Below are 10,940 nucleotides of genomic sequence, written 5' to 3' on the forward strand. Positions count from 1 at the left end.
GCAAAAACTAAACTTCTATTAGACATCAACAAAAGACACGGTAATGGCACAGGATGTAAACACAAACAACAACAAGCGCTAGATTGTGCTAACTGGCAGATAAAATAAGTGGGAGTTGCAAACACAGGCACACATACACAAACACATATATATATATATATATGTAATATATAGAGCAATATATAACAACAACTAAACAACAATGCTCAACAACAAACAACTCCATTACATTGCTGTGTATTGTCAAAGTGTCAGAATGTTGTGTGGCATGTGGAGCGATAAATACGTGTGCGGTGCAACAGCCAAGACAAAATGCCAAACAAAAGGACGGAAGAGCAACAGCAGCGCTGCAAAATCCAACCTGATGCGCGGATACTTCGCTGTCACAGTGGAAGAGAAACAGGTTCGCTGGCTGACGGACAGACTGACTGATTGACTAACTGACTGGTTCTTATGTTAGTCGACTGACTGGCTATCAATAGCAGAAAACCACCGCACACATACACACATAAAATACACAGATACCAAAACCCAACAAGTCCATCTGCTTGGCAGTGGAACTGTCATGCCCGAGTGAAGAATGCCATCAATACCTTGGCAGCTAGCATTCAGCTATTTATAGTGAGTCTGTGCAATATTTAGTTGTTGTTTTTTGCTGATGTTGTTGTGTTTTTGTTTATAGTAGCGGCAAGTTACCTGTCTCACCCAAGATATGGATATGGATCTATTTGGCCCATAACAACACTATCAGTTGCAGCAACAATTTTATGGGCCCACAGCAGCAGCGGCAGCAACAACAACAGCAAAGTTTGATAGCGGAAAGCCATTTTTTATGAAAGCACAGCGAATGAGCGCTCTGCCGTGGACATTTCTATTTGAAAACAATGCATGTCCTTATTTCGCTATTTTTTCATACATTGTAAGCATAAATATATTTATGGGGAGGTGCATATGTGTGCTTTTAACATGCAGGAAGTTTTGTTGTTATAATGCATAATTTAAGCAGGCCAAGAGATCTAGCTAAGAACACATTCAGGACTTTTGCAAAGCTTTCTAAAAATTGTGAAACATAAAATCTAAAAATTTCGTTCAAGGAGTTTCAAGAGGTCATCTCTTACGTAGAAAAGCAGATTTTTGCGAATTACATCGGATCAAATATGACCCGGATCGATCCATATAAACTGCGAATTGATAAAAAAAATTCCTAGATTTGTACAACCATCCCAGCCGAAGATTAGAGTTGACACACTTGCACTCCCACTCAGGGCACTCTCTGTTGAAGGCCATAATAAAGGTTTGTATTACAATTCGTTTAAATGTTGCTTATGTTTTGTCGATCTGGAATTTAGATAATTCTAAAAACCTTACATTTATAGGCATTTCTGTCGATGGGGTCCGTTATTTTTGCATGGAATACAGAAGAGTTAGATTTCTAGTAGACTATACACATAAGTATATGTAGTCGAAAAAGTCTTTTCGTATTTTGTCAATAGATGTCGTTGCAGTCGTGTATCTCCAGTTTGGTCAGATTGCGTCATACCAGATAGTGTTGAAAAGGTGAATTTTTTTTTTTCATTTAACCAAAAAAAAATTAATTCGGGAAAAGTGAAAATAATGAAGAAATTTTCTACAATTTGAAATTTTTTTATAAAAAGGAAAAAATGCCACGCAAGCAACCAATGAAATTTGTGAAGTTTACGGAAACGATACTGTAACAGTTCGTGTAGCACGTTATGCTGAGTGGGATTGGAAAGAAATCATCGACTTTGACCTGCTAGCCTGGTCGAACGATTGATTATACATTTTACTGTCCACAACTCATATGATTGAAGCAAGCAATCGAAAAAAATGGTTAGAACTGATCAACAGAAAGGGCTTCGTCTTCCATTAAGACAATGCTAGACCACACACATCTTTGAAAACTGAGGGAGCTTGGTTGGGAAGTTTTGATGCATCCATCATATGGCGCTGACCTTGCACCATCCGATCACCTTTTGTTTCGGTCAATGCAGTACTCTCTCCATGGAGTAAAGTTGGCTTCAAGAGCAGCCTGTGAAACTTAGTTGTCGCAATTTTTCGCCGAGAAATCAAAAAAGTTTTACACTGATGAAATAATGTCTCTAGCGGCAAAATGGCAAAAAGTGGTCTAGCACAATGTTAACTTTTTTGTTCGTCATTGTTCATTACTACCCAATATTTTATAGGGTCTTCGACTTTGTATTTCAAGTATTGTGGCATTAAGTTTGCCTTAAGTTACCCTGTTCAAGATAGAATGATTGAAAAAATGGACCCGTTTTTGCTCGAGCAAACCCATGTAAAGCCATAAGTTAAGAATTGCCATAAATTAGATGTAACCCGGAAGTTTAATTTTTCCCCAGATACACTGTAGACCTTTCTGACTTCTCCTCTATCTTTTCATTAAGACTGATCAAGATAAGAACTACCGGTGTAATTGACAGCCTACAACGAAGACATTTCAAGGAAAAATGTTATCCAACAATTCTGGAGTAAAAATTTAGTTATAACTCAAAATACCGGAATTCAGAGCTCCTTTGAAAAGGTCTTAAAATTTTCTTTATTACTAAATTATTTCTTCCATAAAAAAGAAATGACGTATCTACCAGAACTCTGCTTGAAATATATGACGTCCCTCAGTTTTGAGATAGCGATAATAAATTTTTTTCACATGTTCTCTTCATTGTAAGAAGTAGCCATTTGTCTGAAACGCAGACAACGGACCAAAATAATATATGCAAAACGCGAGTTCATGAAGTCTGAGAATCAAATTTTTTAGGTTGTTTAACGTTTTCATTGCAAATGTTCGATGCATGCTGAAATTAAAGTTCAAAACACACGTTTTAAGTAAAATAACTTTTCTTTAAGGGGTTACTTGCGTTTTCGGGTTTCACAAAATCGAATTAAATTCTACAACACATCTAGATTATTGTCCTAAATTTTCAAATTGATACGAGTAATAGTTTCGGAGATACAGCCTGAGAACTTGAACGCTAGAGGCTAGCTAGGCTAAGTGCACCGTCTTTAAATGCGTTTTTCTCGAAACTGTGTGTTTGAAGGTGGTTGACAAGATTTCTCGAGAACTACTCAACCGGTCTTTAAGAAACTTTCCACAGGTCTTTGCGATACAATTCTTAAAGACTTGGACGATAGATTATTTTCCGTAAGAACTATCTGAAAAAAAATGTCACGAAACTTTCACTGAAATTTTCATTTTTTTTTTTGTAAAAATTCCTGCCAAAAATCCAATTTTCAGTTTTTTCAATTCGTTTTAGTATATTTTTTAGTCACCGGAAATGGCCGATTTTAAAATATTTCTTTTTTTAAAAATTCCAGAATTTCTTTGGTATTAGTGTATGTTTGCACCATTAAAAAAGTGTAATAAAATATTTAATTTTTTATATGACAAAAAATTGTTGAAAAAGGCAGTGGGCCCATGTAACCGCTTTAAGATTTTGACTATTTAAAATAAATAAATTGAGTTTTAATATTTCTTCAATGGGTGGAGATATTTGTGTCTTCTTTCTCCATTTCTATTTTGTACACTTTTAATATTTTATTAGTCACAAATTATTAAATTTGTTTTTAAATTATTATTTGGTACAAGTTATTAAATTTTATATTTTATTATGTCAATACATAAAAATACATATTATGCAACTATGAAATAAGTATAACCCACACTTTTTATATACGAAGTACAAGGAAACATTTCTCCACAATAATTAAGCACTATTACAAATTAAAAAAAAATTGTATTTATATTTTTCAATTAATATTCCAATTTTTTAATTTAACTCACCTTTATCCGTATATCTATATGTAAGGACGAAACCATGCATTTGTTGTTGTCCAAAATCCTTATATCCATAAATCTGCCACAATTTCAGCTAACGCCGCTGAGCCGCTTAACTAGCTGACTTACCGACTAATCAGCCAGTCTGTTAGTCAAGTCGTCTGGCCGAACACACTCGCGCTTACCGCCTGATTGCCAGCACTCGAACTCGAAACGCTTCAAACGCGGACGCTCAGCGCTTGCACAAAAGCTTAGATGATGCGAAGTGACGGATTTGTCGGCAAGTGTTTGCGGATTAGAAATGCGCAATGACGAGCGGAGGAAAAGGGCAAAAGCAGCAACACTTAATTGCACAAACACATGCACGGAAACCGATTAAATCAATGCACCAATGCGCAACCAAAAACAAACAAAAAACAGCAAAGCAGGTCAACAGGTTTCAGGAAAAGGCAAACACAAGTGAATATTTATTTCAACGCACACAAGGAAGTTTGTCTGTCCTGCGCATATGTTAAATACATATACATGCATGTGTGTGTAATATGTTTTGGCAGGTAGCTAAATGCAGCGCTGCGCCTAAACACCTGTGTAGCCTGCACTTAACAGGCGGCAAGGCCTGACAAACACACAAACACTTGTTGCTGCTGTGGCGCAAAGGATGAAAAATATTCGAAAAAATAATCGAACTTAAAGGAAAAACACTTTGCGCGCGTGTATGTATGTATGTATTTAGCACCAACTTGTCACACTGCGAGTAATAAATAAATTAAAAAAAATTAAAATTTTCACCTTTTTAGTAAAGCACTGATGCACTTGCAACACTTGGTGATAATATTTTCTCCACTGCTTTTTGTAGTAAACAAAAACGGTATTTCTGCACTGGTTTTATAAGAAATTATTATTAATGTATTCTAAAAATTAAAAATTTCAAAGAATAAACCACAAACGTACGCACAAAAGGAATTTAGTATGAGAAATGCAGCGCACAAACGCACGCACACGTCTTTTTGTAAATTTTTTGTTGTTGCCGTGGACCGAACACTGTCTACACCGACAAGTCTGCTCACCGACTAAAGTTGCCTCGGCTCAGTGTTGAGCTGGCAACCCACCATTTGCTTGATTTCAGCGGCTACAAAAGTAAGCGCGCTTTCATGCATGAGGGTGTACGTGTGTGCGTTTAAATATATTTACATGCGTGTATGTATGTGTTTGCAGCGCATGTGTGCGTTGCTTTCTTGGTTGCTTAGTTGGCTAAAACTGCCCGCAATGCCTTTCATACAGCACGCACACACACTCACATGCGCACAGCTGCTGAGATTCATGACGCTAACAGCGCCGTCAGCGTTTCAGTGTACGTCAACGCCGCCGTTACATTGAAGTCTTTCGTTTGTGGCAGCGCTGAGCTGGTGYATAAATATACATACATACTGAGCGGCTTGCGCTAATTTATGCTCATGCAACAACTTTTCACTCAAAGCAGCGGCCGCTACACGGATATTTTTGGCGGTTTTAAGGCTTTTTGTTGTTTGGAAAGTTTTTTTTTACAAAAAAATATAATAAGAATGGATGGCTGGTGGCACAAATGTTGCAATTTTGTTGTTGTTGTAAGTAAGTGAATATTTGCTGCTTAAATACTGACAAAAGAGCGCAGAAATTTGTTAAAAATATAACAGTCTGCCGTTGGTAAATTAATGTGGTGGAGTCTGAATTGAGCCAGAAATATTGAGTGAAATTATTGAGCGAAAGTTATAGGAATTGTTCCTACAAAAACTTGATTTTGTTCGATCAGTTTATATGGCAGCAAAATGCTATAGTCGTCCGATCTGAAGACTTTTTTCGGATATTATAGCGCTGCATTGTAAAATAATGTAAAACAAATTTTGTGCAGATATCTAGCCAAATGGAAACGCTTTCTATAGAAGCACTTGATGCAGATAGTTCAGATTGTATGGCTGCTATATGTTATAGTGATATAATATCAGCGATGCGGCAAATAAGTAGCTATTTAGGTTGAAAAGTACCTGTGACTCTAAGAATTTGTCTATGCACTTTCGAAAAAAACTTCTTTCACAAAAGATTGTAAAACTTGAAGAATCCTACATATTGTGGGCTTTATTATAAGCAATCTCTGAAAGTTTGATGGATAGAAAATGTTATAGGGAAATTAAACATATGAAAAATTAGTCTAATATCTGACGATTTTCATTAACAGTGCCGTTACGACATCTAATTCATTGACAAAATCTACAATATCAGGAAGCCGTTGAGCTCATGGGCCGATTATTATAGGAAGATATCACGAAAGATCAGTAAAATCAGAAGCATAGTTTTCTAGGACTAATGCGCTTTGACCGAAATATACTCTTTAGTATATTTTATTGTCACTCTAACTTCTACCAAAACGCGAAAATACTCCAAATATAAATTTAGTAAGAGCAACATTCATTACTCCAATAATAAAAGTATGTTTAGGAACCCTTAAAACTTCTTGATTCATCTTGAAATCGGAAGAATCAACACACCCGTGTTTTTAGATCCCAATGGTAACTTAAATACATTTCATCTCAACATTTGTAACCGCTCTCGTTAATCAATTGAAACATATTTAGTTCTCTTATTCTCTTTTCGTTCTCCTAAAACAACCACTCTCGCTTCGCACTCAATTAACAATTATTTTTCTCCTGATTGTGCTGTGCGCGGCCGGCTAACCGGCAACAGGCGATAGCTGACGCTGATTTCAGCTGTTGCGCTGCCAGCAACAAGTAGTCGACTCACTCTCGAGTCAACGTTTGCGCCTGCGCTCAGCGTATACCGTAAATGATTTACCTGTTTACTTAAGGTTGGCAACGTCAATTGGCTGTGCGCCCTACCCCACCGCGCAACCCACCTACATATAGGCAACATAGGTCTCGCGCGAACGCCGCCAACCAAATTCGTTGTGCCTGACTTGGCATTTAAATTCTAGTCAGCAACATTTTTCTGTTCAAACGCATTGTACGCCATTCCACAACTACATAGACAGTTGTTTGTGTCTCTTGTTTGAATATTCTATTTTTACATACAAATGTACATAATATGTATGACATTTCTATTCATATTTAGTTAATATATAAATAAATATTTCTTCTTTGGTATAGTCGTTTTTGCAGCGTTGGCGACTTTTTTGTTTGCCATGGCCCTCATTCTTCTTAACCGGCGCTTGTAGTCTTTTTGCTTGTCTTTAACAGTTTTTTCACAAACTGATTTTACAGCCAACTATCATTGTTGCTGACGGCCAATGCATCCGTTCTTTACCCCGGTATGGTTTCACTATTATATATTTAGTGGAGTGATCCAAATTCATTAATTTATTATCAGCCAAAGATCGTCTAGGCTAAGCAGACTTTGTTACTACTGCTTCTAAGGCAATAATGATTTACAGGGGCATATTAACAGATATGTAAATATTAGAAGCGGGTAACTGACGAGCATTACATGCTACCCTGGTTGTTTCCAAAAGTTTTTTGATACAGGAAATTTTTATTGGATGTTGAGGCCATAAAACATTTTAAGTCTCTGAAACCAAATGCGAACAGAGAGTTTTGTAAATACTTTGTTGTGAATAAAACGTTATGGAGAGTGTTTTTATTGTTCCCAAAAAGCGACAGTATTGTACGAGAGATATTCATAGGTATTGGGCCGTCGAAAAAGTATTTTCGTATTGGTTGTCAAAAAAGTCTTGTGGTATTCTTGCGGTATTTTTATTGAATTTTCAATTGTTCATAAATGTTTTTTTTTTTTTGATGACTCATGTCCAGCTCTTGACCGATGCTACGGCTGCTACTATGCCGGTCTCTTTCGACCAATTCAGCGATTTTATCGCAATTTTCGACGACAGGTCTTCCGGAGCGTGGCGCATCTTCGACCACATCCACACCAGAACGAAAACGTTGAAACCATCGTTGTGCGGTAGAAATGGAAACTATATCGGCTCCATAAACTGCACTAATTTTATTGGCTTGAGATGAATTTTTGCCTTTATCGTAGTAGTACTGCAAAATATGCCATTTTTCCTCTTTATTTTGATCCATGTTTGCGACGCTATAACTCTTGAACGACTTAAAAGAAACAACAATCAATCAAAAACGTGTTAGCGCGTGAAATGAGCTTTCTAAAAACCGATGCGACGAATAAAACTAGAACTACGCGCTCTCAGCGCCAACTAGCGAAAATACCGCAAGACTTTTTTGACAACCTAATATTTTGTCAACCGATGTGGTTGTATTCGTACCTCACCAGTGCTACCAAACACATTGCGTCATACCATATAGTGTTGGAAAGGTGAGATTCTAAGCTTCATTTAACGAAAAAATTAAATTCGGAGCAGTTCAAAAAAAAAATTACAGCTGTTCAAAAATAAATGAAAATATTGAAGAAATTCCCTACACAGGTATTTTGAAAGGGAAGAATTCCACGCAAGCCACCAATGAAATTTGTGAAGTTTACGGGGACGATGCTGTATCAGTTCATGTAGCACAATAATGGTTCGCTCGCTTCCTTTACGGAAATTTCGATGTGAAAGATGTACCTCGCTCTGGTCGTCCTATCGTTAAAAAGTCGATAAAATTATGGAAAAGATTGACCAGAACAGCCATGACATCGCTAAGGAACTTAACATTCATCATCAAACGGATTTGCATCATTTCATGCTGGCTACTAAAAGAAGCTCGATGTTTGGATACCACATGAATTGTCTGCGAAAAATTCAATGGACCGAATTAACATCTGCGGTTCTTTGCTGAAACGAAATGAAATCGAACCATTTCTGAAGCGAATGGTAACAGGAGACGAAAAGTGGATCAAAATTGACAATAATGTGCGAAAAAGATCATGGTCCGAGCGTGGTGAAGCTCAAAAAATGGTCGAAAAGCCAGAATTGACGCCTCGAAAGATTATGCTGAGTGTTTGATGGGATTCGAAAGTAATCATCCATTATCAGCTGCTCCAGCGTAGTCGGGCGATTGTTTCTTCATTTGACTGTCAACAACTGAGGAGGTTAAAGCAAGCAAGCGAAAAAAACGGCTATAACTGATTAACAGAAAGCGCTTCGTCTTCCATCAGGACAACGCTAGACCATTCACGTCTTTGATGACTCGGCAAAAACTGGGAGAGCTTGGCTGGGAAGTTTTGATGCATCCACCATATAGTCTTGACCTTACACCATCGGACTACTATTTGTTTCGGTCAATACAGAACTGTCTCTTGGTTTCAAGAGAAAAATTTAAATTTTCGCTGAGAAACCAGAAATTTTTACACTGCTAGAATAATGTCTCTAAAGGAAAAATGGCAAACAGAGGTAAAAAATAAGTTGAAGAAATACAAAAGGACGTTTTCGACTTCCCAATATTCCACAGTTGATGGAACCATGAGCTGTACGAGATATATGGCGACATTAACATACTTTATAACCGCCGGTGAAAGCAGAGGAAGAGGGAGACCTCCACTCCGTTGGAGAGATCAGATGGAGAAGGATCTGGCTGCACTTGCTATCTTGAATTGGCACCAAATTGCGAGAAAAAGAAATGACTGACGCGCTATTATTAACTCATCTATAACCGCGTAAACGTTATCTTCTCCAGTAAAGAAGAAAAAGATATTTTATACGTATAATCAAAAGACAATTTTGCGCCACACAAAAAAGTAGATATTTCTCCAGCGTGAGCTGCACGTACCTATAATTCTTGCCTTCGTCTGAAACTCTAAACATTCATTAACTGCACTCACGTCCCTCAAAAACCGCTTATCACATTTTCAGCGCAAAGCGATAGAAACAAAAAAAAAAAATAGTAAAGAGGAAGTCATAAAATCAGTTGACTGGCTAAAGAACTGTGTGATTGACGGACTTACGAAGCGAGCGCGTTGGCTAACAACAGATTTAAAACTTTTGATAAGCGGAAGAAAATTACTTACGAAGAAAGAAAATCACGAAAACACAAGCTTAAAAAGCGAGTGAGGCGGAAGCGAGTGAGTGGCAGACGCTGGTGCGAACGGGGCTCGCACATTCAACACGTCCAACTAAAAACAGTTTTTCGATTTCCACAGCTTTAATTATTTGTTGCGTACTTAAAATATGCACTAGCTGTTGTTGCAGTTATAGTCGTTGACACGCTGAAGCTATGGTTTTTGCTTGCAACGAACGTGCCAAAAGCACATAATTTCGCTCGTGGAAGCGTCAAGCAACATGTAAAGCGCGCGTAGCGAACAGATTTTCGCACGCAACTTGAGATGCTGTGAAGATGCGCTAAGCAAAAACAGCCGGTGGAGAGGGGATAGGAGGTAAATTGCGAGAATACCTAAAAGCGCTATAAAACATGTTTAGCAAAATGTCTGAGACGTGCGTACTTCAAGTTCTGAATGATGCGGCGCTGCCATACAACAAGGCTGTGAACGGTAACTGCAACAGCAATCAGAATAACAACAGCAACAACGCTGCAAATAGTTATTTATAAGTAAACAAGATGGCAGCGGCGTAAATAGTGAAATGTTGCAGTGTTAAAAAAGTGGCAACAGCAGCAGTTAGAATCGCTCATTTGAATTCCAACCAGTGCTGACATAATTTATGTATCTACACCCGTATGTCTGCTTGTATCCGAGTGCTTGTTACGAGTCGTAGTTATGTTGGCGACATCATTTGCACAATAATGCATAAAAAATATCGCAAGCAATCGTGAAATGCTTGGCAAAGTTTATGAGGATGAAACTATTCACTAATAATGGAGTGGTTGTTGGCGTTGTTGGCGAAATCGTAGAAGTTTTAAATGTGCTCTGTAGTCGGTCGGTTGTCCGCTTCGAACTAGCTCGAAAGCGTAGAGTTGAGTTGTAGAGATTTTCTCACTTTATTGCCATTGTTAAGTTCAACTTTTGGGCTAAGGAGTGAGTCTGCTAAGTAATTGCAATTTTAAAGTGCAGAAAAAGTGAAACAGAACTTGAATAAGATATGAAATGAATATGAATTTAAAATTAAATTTAAAAATTAATTACCAAAAGTTAAAAAAAAAATATACTGTTTGATCAAAATTGACCCAGACTGAAAAGTAAGCTACTATACATTTATACATTACATAATGTAATTAATTACGTTATAATACCA

At 37.4% G+C, this 10,940-nt stretch overlaps 1 protein-coding gene across 2 annotated transcripts in view; it reads right to left on the reverse strand.

Moving 5' to 3' along the window:
* LOC108977950 (low-density lipoprotein receptor-related protein 2) overlaps positions 1-4,861 on the reverse strand; it is a 406,886-nt gene extending 402,025 nt beyond the window's left edge. For both annotated transcript variants that reach the window (XM_018947946.1, XM_018947945.1), the window contains exon 1: positions 4,601-4,861. The gene's annotated coding sequence lies outside the window, so the exon portion shown is untranslated. The remainder of the gene's footprint in view (positions 1-4,600) is intronic.
* Between the last annotated feature and the right edge of the window lie 6,079 nt (positions 4,862-10,940).

Source organism: Bactrocera latifrons, unplaced genomic scaffold (assembly GCF_001853355.1).
Source record: "Bactrocera latifrons isolate USDA-ARS-PBARC rearing strain unplaced genomic scaffold, ASM185335v1 scaffold_98, whole genome shotgun sequence".
Lineage (NCBI taxonomy): Eukaryota > Metazoa > Arthropoda > Insecta > Diptera > Tephritidae > Bactrocera > Bactrocera latifrons.